Raw genomic sequence first — 12,850 nt, 5'->3', positions numbered from 1 at the left:
ATGGCTGACAATAAACATATTGTTGTTGTATATGTCATACTTTTATCCGCAAAATTGTGCAATTCCCTTAAAATACAACTAATTAATTGTTCTCGATAATAAACATATTGTCTCTATCTATACAAGAGAAATGACAACAAAGTATGTAATTCAGACATTTAGTGTCATAAAGATGAAAATTTAGAGTGATATATATTTTGGACCCAAATTGATTACGGTCAATTTAACTCTGCAGTCGTACAGTTAAACATTAAAGACCGTTCGATTAAAATTGTCAAATTGGAAATGAAATTTCATATATGGCAGAATGTTCCATGCCAGACGAAAATAAGGTTAGAAGAAAATTTATTAATCATTATATTTTATATCCAGAGATATTGTATATAGTGATACTTTCATATTTAGAAATATTCGTGTAATTGTTTAGTTTTCTTTTCTTTTGGGCTTTGGCCCTGTTTCTTTAAAAAAAAAAAAAAAGAAAGTAAGATATTATGGTTAATACTAAAGGACAAAACTTAGGTGCAGTACCCTAAGTGTTGTTCTTACTGTTCCCAATTAAAATTTTACACGTGTATTTTTTTTTTTTTCTTTCTCCGCATCTTTCTTCAACCAAAACATCTTTCTGCAACTCTCACTGCCATGAATAACCTGACGTCCTCCCAACATAGATACTTCCATTCAATCATTCATTCCACAATAACTAACAAAGCCAACTTAACCCACTAACCTTCTCATCTGTCATGTTTCTCACATAACAATACCTTTACCAAAATAAGATTTTTACAACCCATGAACAACCGCCATTAGAGATCACAATATTTTTTCATTGTTGTAATTATGCAGATCTGTTGTAATAGTGTTTCGTCTAGTCAAACTAAAAACAATTGATTTTCTCAATGCCCTTTAATTTGATTAGTGTTGGATTTTAAAGATTATAAAAATTGAAACTGCATATGAAAAATTAATGTCCAATCTCATTGCCTTCTATTCATAATTGGAGAAGGTGTTTTTAAATGGCAGAGAAAGGCTCGGAAAGGGGAAAATAACCATGGGCGGTGGAGGTAGTGTGAGATCTGATGATGCTCATTGAAGTTGAAAGGAAAAGGAGAAGTAACAGAGTAATCAGAGTTTTAATGAGTTGTGAAATTAAAATAAATAAATACACGTGGAAAATTTTAATTGGGAACAGTAAAAACAGCACTTAGGATACTGCACCTAAGTTTTGTCCAATACTAAATTATCGATCTCTTAGAAATGTACACATAAGCTATTAGAAATAATACTATCATAATTCATTGTTGTTTTAATTCTTCACATATTATACAAAATTCTAATGATCAATCTCATATTCTCTATTGATTTTTCTTTTGTCTCAATTGTTGATTTTAGTCACTATAAACTTTTGATCTATACTTTTAGATCAATTCATCTGTATTTTGAATTTTTGAATTTTTTTCCGAGGTAATGTTTTGTACTTTCTTATAAAAGGATGGATTAAATACGAAATATTATATTTTTTGCGCTTAAAAATTTTGAATTTTTTTCGGGATCATGTTTAATACATTATAAAAATCTCTCGTGAAAAAAGTTAATTTTTGTATAGAATGATAATATGAATTTTTTGAATAAATAATGTACACTAGACAAAATATCGCTCATAATTTTTTTTAAGTAGATATCTCAAATTTCGTCTTTATTCCCTATAAAAAAATTTAACAAAATCCGGTCCTCCAAATAACTTCCGTACAACTTTTGGTTGTATCATTCGAATTTTGATTTTTTTTCCGCTGTCGTGATTAGTAGATATTATAGAAACCTCTCTAGCAAAAGGTTAACTTATTTTAAAAAGAGATTAATTAAAAAAAAAAAATTTTGCGCTTCAAAATTTTGAATTTATTTTTTGCGATCATTTTTAATATATTATAAAAATCTCTCTTACAAAAGGTTAAATTTTATTTTATAAAGATGGATAAACTAAATATGAATTTTTACGAATAACTAATATACACTAGACAAAAAATTTATATATACATGACAAGTTGTCATCAATAATTTTTTCTTAAATAATGATTATAAACGGGATAAAAAATTGTTGATAAAAAATTTAAATTATCTATTATACACGAGGTAACAAGTTGATGCCAATGAAAATTTTTAAAAACTACTTTACATGTGAAACAAGATTTTGCTAATGAAAAATTTAAATAACTATTATACAGGGAACAATTGTTGATGATAAAAATTTTAATTAACTAATATATCGATTTTTAAAATTACAATCAAATTTCTAAACTTAATATTTAGAATTCAAAAAAACGGCGATAAAAAATACGAGACATATACATTTATCAACAATGCCTAAAATAACTGCAAGTCTGCACAATGTAGTTGTAACTCATATTAATATTACTCCCTTGGCTTCAAAATGAAAAAAAAAAAAAAAAAAAAAAAAAAACCTTTCAAGCATATTGATCAGTGCATTTTAATGCACATTTTTCTACTATTGTACTTAAGTATTCCTATGATTTATTTCATTATTTTCACTATTTTAATGTGTTTTTATATTTAAGTTTATTTCTAGCTTTATTTTATTTTCGTCACTTATTTTCTGAATTAATAATAACTTGACACCTTCTCCGTCTGTAGGTCATAACTGGAGCTACGAATATCGGATTGAGGCGCGGGAAGATGCGTTGGAAAGCTAAGACAGAGAGCTACAACTTTTGTGTTGAAGCCTAAAGTCAATTCGGAGCGCAAATAAGTCGAATTATTATGTTTATGTTCCAGACATTGATTAAATTCGTTATTGTTGTTACTGTTTTCAAAACCGAAAACCCCCAATTTGCAATCTTTTAATTGATTCTAACATTGTTAAACCGATTGTGAGTCAGTGCGAAACGACCAAGGTTACTACCTTGTACTACTTATTTAAAAATTATTTTGATCTCATATTATCCAAAAGTAATCTTACATTATTCCCGCGAGTTTAATTCAGTTGGTACGAACATTGCATTATACACTTTATGAATGAAATTTCTAATCACTAAAAAAATATAATATTATTCATATGAGTTTCAAACATTGATTCACCTAATAATATTTTTTTTCACCATTAGTTTAATCTGGTTCGGGTGTCAGTCCGAACATCAACATTCAACTGGTTCCAGCCTCTTCCCGATCGTAGTTGCGGGGGATCAAACTGTGGTTCTCCCTACCAAGTTTAGCGTCAATCTCCATTAAACCAACCAACAATTGATTTCAAACTCAATTCAAACATTGTCTCACCTGAAAATTAAATCAATTAATAATAATATAGTATACATATGTCATGTCTATTGTCTACATAAAGACATATAATATATCACTATATATTAAACAAAGAACTTAGTTTATTGCCCATATTTTCAATTTACTCTAGTTCCCTCTTGCCAGACATCAGTTTCCTATTTTCGGTTTCCTCTTTTCAGTTTACTGTAGTTTTCTTTTTCCACGTTAGTTTTTTATTTCCAATTTACTCTTTCCTTTGAGTTGAAATACATTCAGTTAACTCTATTTTTAATCGAATTGAAAAGCATTATACACTTTCTTCATGGCAGAAAATTCTAATCACAGGTGCCAATGACTTGCTTCTTTGCAAATTAAAACTTATCTCTCTCTCAATCTCTTCTAAGTAATGGTTTCATTATATACCATATGTTTATTTGCTTGTGTGGCTTTTCAACTTTTGTGGAAAAGATACTAAGAGTTCAACTAAATATAAAGAAACTTTATGTTCTACTTAGAATCATTGATTGTAAATCTACTAATTAACACTTCTGCACTAAGGTGATGAATATTGTACTTTACAAGTTTAAAATCATTCGTATAAAAAATGTTTTAACTTTACATTTTTTGATACAAATCATTTTAAACTTGTAAAATACAAACATTCATCACCTCAGCGCGGAAGTGTTGGTTAGCAGATTTATAATTTTTGACTCTAAGAAGAAGATATAGTTTCTTCACATTTAGTTGAACTTCTAATATTTTTTCATAAAAACCACAAAATCACACAAGCATACAAACAAATGGTATATAAATAAACCTTTATTTAGAAGAGTGAGATAGATATTTTTTTAAGTAATTGAAACCGGTGGTTAGAATTGTTTTGCCATGAAGAAAATGTATGATGCTTTTGAATTCCATTATAAATAGGGTTAACTATAATGTGTTTCAATTCAAAGGAAAGAGTACATTTGGAAATATGAGGAAAGAGGAAACTAGAGTAACCTGGAAATTTGGGCAAAAAACAAGGTTCTTTGTTTGAAATAACAGTGTTCTATTTTCTCCAAGGAAGGAATGGAATTACAATGAGATGCCACCTACATAGTGATATATTATGTCTTTACGTAGACATGAACATGTACACTATATTATTATTAATTAGTTTAATTTTTAGGTGAGACAATGTGATGTAGAGTGAATCAATGTTTGAAACTCTTTAAAGGAGAGTTTTTTTTGTTATTTAGTTATTCTAGTTAATTGGGGTCTGTATGTTTCTGTTTGTTGGACCTAGGATACCTTTGTTGTTTCTTGTTTTTTTCTAGTAAAAAACATATCATCAGATTTTTATACCGTTGTATGATAATTGTTACTTTTATGATGGTGGTATGGAAATTTTAAATTTTTAGATTATATTTTAGCTTAGTTTTGTTAAAAAAATATATTATATTTTTTAGCTTTGCCAATCTGACAGTAAGGTATAGTATGATGGCACGACTAGTTGCTTATTTCCGTCCGTCAATCGGCCCTGCAAATTAAAGAAGCACAAAGTAACGTATCACTTTATATAGAACCAATAATATACAATGAAAAAAAAATTAAAAAAACAACAACAAAATAACCAATAACATATCACCTAATTTACTAATTTAATGGGTCTACATGATTATGTTGCAAAACAACAAATCCTTGTAATTAGGATTGATTTAGTTAAGTGGCTACCTTAATAATAGGTGAAGTTTAGTAACAAACACGCGCTATCATAATACTATATAATAAGATTGATATGAATAAATCCGTCAAGAGAATTATTTAAATGGAATAATTATATACAACATCAATGGGGGAGGCTCAAAAATGCCGATCTTCATCTCTTGGTATTTACATTCCTTTGTTTTATTGGAAAAAGTTGTTGCAGAAATTGTTAGATCATCTGAGACTCCATTTGAATTTTAAGACCTCGATCAAACGATTTCTGCAGCAACTTTTTTCAAGACTTCAACGAGTGGCATAAAAGAGGTGTACAAAAAATAATCACTTATATTGCGAAAGACGTACTAATTTTTCAAAAGGTAATTAATTTTGACTTGAAGAATATTCATACATGTGATTTTAGAAAATAGTCATGATTAATTTCAATTTTTCAATGATTTGATGGTTATAATTGAATGAGTTTATTTTAAAGTTGATTTGATTTACCACAGAATTATTGAAGTAGTAAGGTATTCTTTTGAGAAGGCAAACATTATCAAAAAAAAATTATTAATTAATTAATAAACCTGTTATCTTCTTCTTTAACAACAATATTCTTTTTCTTGCTTATAGGCAATATGCATACTTTATAAACAATTAATCTGTGACTTTTGTTAGCTTACTTTATAAACAATATTCTTTTTCTTGCTTATAGGCAATATGCATACTTTATAAACAATTAATCTGTTACTCAAAGGCAAGACCTATTTGTTAGCTTTAGCATAGAAAAATATTGAGATGCTCTAATGTTGGATTTGAATGTATTTAGTTGAATGTTGTTTCAGTGCATTTTGATTTGAATTTCCGATTTCAATGTGTTTTATTGAGGAAACTATTTAATCCTTGTGGAACTTTTTCTAACTTGAAGTGGATAAAACTGTAAGACCCGAGAAATTTACTTTATATATACATAAATATAAATATTTTATTCTATTTAGAAGTGTGAATTCAATTTTACCTAGTATACCTTTGTTGTTTCTTGTTTTTTTCTAGTCAAAAACATATCATCAGAGTTTTATACCGTTGTATGATAATTGTTACTTTTATGATGGTGGAAATTTTATATTTTTAGATTATATTTTAGCTTAGTTTTGTCCAAAAAATATATTATATTTTAGCTTTGCCAATCCGACCGTAACGTATAGTATGATGGCACGACTAGTTGCTTATTTCCGTCCGTCTAATCGGCCTTGCAAATTAAAGAAGCACAAAGTAACATATCACTTTATATAGAACCAATAATATACAATGAAAAAAAAAATATACAATGAAAGAAAAAGATATAAAAAAACAACAACAAAACAACCAATAACGTATCACCTAATTTAATGGGTCTACATGATTATGTTGTAAAACAACAAATCCTTGTAATTAGGATTGATTTAGTTAAGTGGCTACCTTAATAATAGGTGAAGTTTAGTAACAATACACACTATCATAATATATAATGAGATCAGTGTTTTAAAAACCAGACCAGTCATCGAACCGGCGAGGGCACTGGGTCACTGGTTCCTTGGTCGAACCACTGGGTCACTGGTCGAACCGCATGACAAACCGGATTAAACCGATGGAATGAACCGGTCTCTATGATAAGACTATATAGTTATTAAACCGGTTGAATCGGATAACTCGGTCTTTAAAAAAATATAAAAAATATGAAAATTTGAAAATTTCATAAAAAGAATGTCATAATTTGTATAAAACAAGAACATATACCACTAATAATAATAATAAACAAATTTTTATATAAAGAATGTCATATACAAATAAATTATGTTTATAGGTTTTAAAAGAATAAATAATAATTGTATATCTTACAAAAAAATATTGTATGTCAAATATACTTGATTTATTTTTATTTGGTTAAAAAGAAAAGTAGTCTTTCCATAATACTTTGGGCTATTAATTTACTTAGTTTTGTTGACCCAAAAGCCCAATATTGAGCAAGCATTTGTTTCTTTTCTATTGTTATTAGTTTTGCCCTATTGTTATTCGTTTCCAAACAATTTCATCCGTTCTGCATGTGTTGTTTACAGTAAAAAAAAAAGAAATAAAAAGCATAAAAAGAAAAGAAAAAAAAAGAAAGAAAAAAAAAAAAGCGTAAAAAAAAAGCATAAAATAAAATTAAAAAATCTGCCTGCAAATAAACCGGCCGGTTCATAAAACCGCCGGTTCGCCAGTTTTTCCGGTTCATTCCGGTTTCCACCGGTTCATTAGCATGTCCGGTCCAACAATCAGACCAGACCGGTTTACCTCCGGTTCTCAGTTCGACCGGCCGGTCCGGTCCGGTTTTTAAAACACTGAATGAGATAGTACTTATTGAAGTAGTAAGGTATTTTCTTGAGAAGGCAAATATTATCAAAAATAGTTAATTAATTTTTTTCTTTTTTGAAGAAGACCAAAGAAATATGCTAAATAGGCATGTAGTTGGTAATAATTAATTAATTAATTAATTAATTAACCTGTTTTCTTGTTCTTCAACAACAGTACTATTTTTCTTGCTTATAGGCATTAGGCATACTTTGTAAACAATTGATCCGTGACTTTGGTTACTCAAAGGCAAGACATATGTGTTACTTTTCATTTAAAATATGCTTCAGAGTCTTGTTAAAAATATTGATCAGCTTTAGCATTGAAAAATATTGAGGTGCTTTAATAGTGAATTTGAATGTATGACACTTTTTTTAAAAGTGATTATTTTAAAAAAATCTTTATGCAATATTTTTTAAAAGTGATTCTTTTATAAAAAAAAAAAAAAAAACTGTAACAAACACTCAAACAGTCACTTAAATTTTTTTTAAGAAAAAAATCTATTTTTCTTAAAAGATCACATTTATCATTTTAATAGTGTTTATTATAGATTTTTTAGAAAATCATTTTGTAAAAAAAACTATTTTTTATCATAAAATAAAAATGTAATCCTAATGGCTTTTCTAGAATCTTTTAAAGCTAAGAAACATAAGTGCAGGAGCTTCAAATTTTTAAAAATATATATATTTTTATGATAGAAAACAAACAGAAAATAGCTTAATTTTTTTTTTCTCAAAATCTCAACAAAAAAAAATCATTTTTTCTTTACGGAAGCTATTTTACTTAACAACTAATATATTAGCAAATGATAAAAAAAATGTCTATAAACAAAGTAATAAACTTCTAAAAGTTTGTTTCAAAAAAAAAATCATCTAAAAGTTAAAAGTGTGAGGTCTTAAGTTTGAATTTGATGAAAATATCCAACCTAAAACTACCAAAATTGTCCGTTAGATTTTGAAACAATAATTTATTGAAATCATTTTACTTGTAATTTATTCTTAGTCCTCATAAAAAGCTTTGAATTTGTATTTAATTGGAAATGAAGGTGGAGGGGGAGAACATCCATGAAACCCTAATCCACAATTTCATGTTTTCTAAATAGCCGTTGAATCAAAATCAAACAAATCAAACACCTCACATTTTACAAATGTATTTTAACTACTGCAGTATTTTAACTACCTCAAAGATATATATAAAGGAAAATAATCGATAAAGCATCGATGTTGGATAAAACGGTATATTAGTCCTAGTTAATGCTAGAAGTATATATAAAGGAAAATAATCGATAAAGGTGTTGCTGCCGAAAAAAAGCTCGCACAAACAACAATACAGTAAGGTTTTAGAAACGTCTTCAACAAAATAATTACTAATAAAGCAAGAATGTCACACACTACATGTACAGTATTCAAAGAGATTTGATCACAGCAACCCTTTAGAATTCAAAGTACATTTCACTGACAGAAGAAAACAATACAGCATCGTAACGCTTGTAACAAAGGTTAAGATAACGGGAAGAGGGCATCTGTGACAGAAACAGTTCAAAAATGAAGGTGTGCTGCAATGCACATGAAGAATAGTTAATTGCCACGTTCATACAAAACCTGTGAAATTGAAGGTTGATTGATCTGAAGGAAGTTAAAAATTTATCCTGTTAGTGCTTCACCAACGTATGGCCAGTCCAATATACAAGACCGACTGTACCACTCATAAAAACCAAAAACCTTCAAGACTTTGGTACAGTGACATTTAAAATTTTAACATCTTGATATGGCTTATCTGTCTTGTCTGTCTTCACTTTATCTATAGCCTGCCAACAAAGTTCTCAATTGATTAATTTTTCAGGTACAAAAGAAAGTTCAAATTAATGAAACGAGGACCTGAAAAAGATTTATCATGATGAAAAGTTAAGAGAAAGGAAACTAAGAAGCTCCATGGACCAAAAACCATGGTTGTCAAATTAGCAAGTTAGCGAGTCATATTGATCACGTCCCAAAAACATGTTAGTTGCATAGACTCTAATCAGTGTATATTCAGTCTAACTAGATCAAACCAACGAGTCAGCTTGATCACGCCCCAAAAGCAGGTTAGTTGCATCGACTCTAATCAGTGTATATTCAGTCTAACTCAAACTAATGAGTCAGTCCACAAGTTGTTAAGTCTAAGAAAAGTTGGAAAAAAGACCCAATGCATAGGGCTTGGTTGTTTTCCACTGTTTTCATTGAAGCTGGTGACAAGTATATGAAAATCTTCACACCTTCACGGCACCAAGAGAACACTACCTCCCTTCCCATGACATTTTTATCATGATAACTGCTAGTGTCAAACACTTTGACACACCAACAAACACTCGCCCATATACTGATGCCATAACACCTTACTTTTAATTTGTAAACTAGGCAACCGGTTCTCCAAAAACCACATATTTTCACCTTCTTCCGATCTCTCTCTCTCTCTCAAAGCACAAACCACCAGCGACCAACATCCCTATCCCCTCATCCTTACACTCACGCACAAGTATCTCACACCTCCAGTCACAACCCAGTTGTCCCACCACACTGGTAAGCTACCACCTCACATGCCACAAACTTAATGTGTTTTTCCGGTCTACCCATCAATCAAAAATAAAGATTTAACCAAAATAATAACCCCCTTACTAAGACTCGCAACAAATTAGAACTTTGATATAGCCAGTCTACCAAAGATTAACAACAACACAAAACACAAGAAAAGGATCAAAGCACTAGCCTCCAACAAGGAAAGTTAGAGAACTAGTTTCACAAAACTTCTTTTCTGTAATAAGATGTTGAATATGTAAATTGATTTTGGGTTTGTTAGTTTTGGGCCTTAGGAAGTTTAAGCCCAAATTTAGTAATAAGTAGTAAAGAATGTTCTAGAGATATGTGGAAATAAGTAGAAGTCATAGTAGAAAATGTATGTAGTAGTAGAGAGAAGTGTGCAGAACTCTCTCATGGAATTATGTAGAAGAATCTCTTGAAGTATGTAGAACTCTCCCTTGAAGGCTATAAATAGGGGAGAGATAGTCATTTGTAAATCAAGCAAAAAAATTACAAACACTCAATAATATAAGTAGCATTCCCTTCCAACAAGTTTCATATCCTCTCTCAAATACTTAAACACTTTCTCCACCTATTAAAGCTTCCTTCCAACAAAGTGGTATCAAGAGCTTGAAGGTCCTCTTAAAGATGGCGAATAGTGGTGTTCCTCTCCAAGTCCCGATGCTCACAAAGAGCAACTACGACAATTGGAGTCTGAGAATGGTGGCTCTCCTTGGCGCACACGACGTGTGGGAGATAGTCGAGAAAGGCCTTGTAATCCCGGAGAATGAAGGTACTTTATCTCAAACTCAAAAGGATAGTTTGAGAGACTCAAGGAAGAGAGACAAGAAGGCTCTCTGTCTAATCTATCAAGGATTAGATGAAGACACGTTCGAGAAGGTCTCGGGAGCAACGACGGCTAAAGAAGCATGGGAGAAACTTCGAACTTCTTACAAGGAAGCCGATCAAGTAAAGAAGGTACGTCTTCAAACACTAAGAGGAGAGTTTGAAGCTTTGCATATGAAAGAAGGTGAACTTATCTCTGATTACTTCTCAAGAGTTTTGACGGTTACTAATAATCTAAAAAGAAACGGAGAGAAGTATGATGATGTAAGAATCATGGAGAAAGTTCTTAGATCGGTAGATCCAAAGTTTGAGCATATTGTCACCGTCATCGAAGAAACAAAAGATTTAGAGGACATGACAATGGAGCAACTTCTTGGGTCATTGCAAGCTTATGAGGAAAAGAAGAAGAAGAAGGAAGATATCGAGGAGCAAGTACTCAAGACACGACTTGATTCACCTAGAGAAGAACATGGTCGAAGCAACCAAAGACGAGGTGGCGCTCGAGAACGTGGACGTGGTCGTGGATATGGAGGTGGACGAGGTTGGAGACCTAATGATGACAACAACCAAAGAGGAGAAATCTCATCAAGAGGTCGTGGGAGAGGATCTCCAAAACCAAGGTACGATAAGTCACGAGTCAAATGCTATAATTGTGAGAAATTTGGGCATTATGCTTTCGAATGTAGAGCTCCTGGAAATCATAGAGTTGAAGAGAAGGCCAACTATGTTGAAGAAATAAACCAAGAAGATGGAACATTATTGTTGGCACACAAAGATAATGAAAGAGGTGGAGATAATCAATGGTACCTTGATAGCGGTGCAAGCAACCATATGTGTGGGCGAAGAAGCATGTTCGTAGAGTTAGACGAATCAGTGAACGGGAATGTGGCTTTCGGAGATGAATCAAAAGTGGCAGTGAAAGGTAAAGGAAACGTTCTCATCCGTTTGAAAAATGGGGATCATCAATTTATTTCCAATGTTTACTATGTGCCAAACATGAAGAGCAACATCTTGAGTCTAGGACAACTCTTAGAGAAAGGTTATGACATTCAATTGAAGAATAATAATCTTTCTATAAGAGATCATTCAAACAAGTTCATTGCTAAGGTGCCAATGTCGAGAAATAGAATGTTCGTGCTCAACATACAAAATGATGTTGCGCAATGTCTCAAAATGTGCTACAAAGAAGAGTCATGGCTTTGGCATCTTCGATTTGGGCATCTCAATTTTGGAGGATTAGAGTTGCTCTCTAAGAAGGAAATGGTCAGAGGATTGCCTTACATCAACCACCCTAATCAAGTATGTGAAGGATGTTTACTTGGAAGGCAGTTCAAAATGAGCTTCCCTAAGGAGTCAAGCTCAAGAGCGCAAAAGCCGTTGGAGCTTATACATACAGATGTGTGCGGTCTGATCAAGCCAAGATCACTCGGTAAGAGTAACTATTTTCTTCTCTTTATTGACGATTTTTCAAGAAAAACATGGGTGTACTTTTTGAAGGAGAAATCAGAAGTGTTTGAAAACTTCAAAAAGTTTAAAGCCCTGGTTGAGAAGGAAAGTGGCCTCGTGATTAAAGCAATAAGATCCGACCGAGGAGGAGAGTTTACTTCAAATGAATTCCTTAAGTATTGTGAAGACAATGGCATTCGACGACAACTGACGGTAACAAGATCCCCCCAACAAAATGGAGTAGCAGAGAGAAAGAACAGGACAATCCTTGAGATGGCGAGGAGCATGCTAAAAAGCAAGAGACTACCAAAGGAACTGTGGGCAGAAGCTGTTCCGTGCGCTATTTATCTATCAAACCGTTCTCCGACAAGAAGCGTGTTGGGAAAAACACCACAAGAAGCATGGAGTGGAAGAAAGCCTGGAATTTTCCATCTAAGAGTCTTTGGAAGCATAGCTCACGCTCATATACCGGACGAGAAAAGAAGCAAACTGGATGACAAAAGTGAAAAGTACATCTTCATTGGTTACGACGCCAACTCCAAAGGCTATAAGCTTTATAATCCTGATACGGGGAAGACTATCATTAGTCGAAATGTCGTTTTTGATGAAGAAGGAGAGTGGGATTGGAAAACGAGTAATGAGGACTACAACTTCTTTCCACAATTTGAAGAAGATGATGT

The 12,850-nt window shown here is 31.6% G+C and overlaps 1 protein-coding gene across 1 annotated transcript in view; it reads right to left on the bottom strand.

Moving 5' to 3' along the window:
• Positions 1 to 12,850, bottom strand: part of LOC123895496 (fatty acyl-CoA reductase 3-like) — a 53,291-nt gene that overhangs the window by 26,581 nt on the left and 13,860 nt on the right. The gene's annotated exons all lie outside the window — the stretch shown is intronic.

The sequence above is a fragment of the Trifolium pratense genome, linkage group LG7 (assembly GCF_020283565.1).
Source record: "Trifolium pratense cultivar HEN17-A07 linkage group LG7, ARS_RC_1.1, whole genome shotgun sequence".
NCBI lineage: Eukaryota > Viridiplantae > Streptophyta > Magnoliopsida > Fabales > Fabaceae > Trifolium > Trifolium pratense.
The sequence above is the reverse complement of the archived record's forward strand: the minus strand, read 5'-3'. Positions and strand labels throughout refer to the sequence as shown.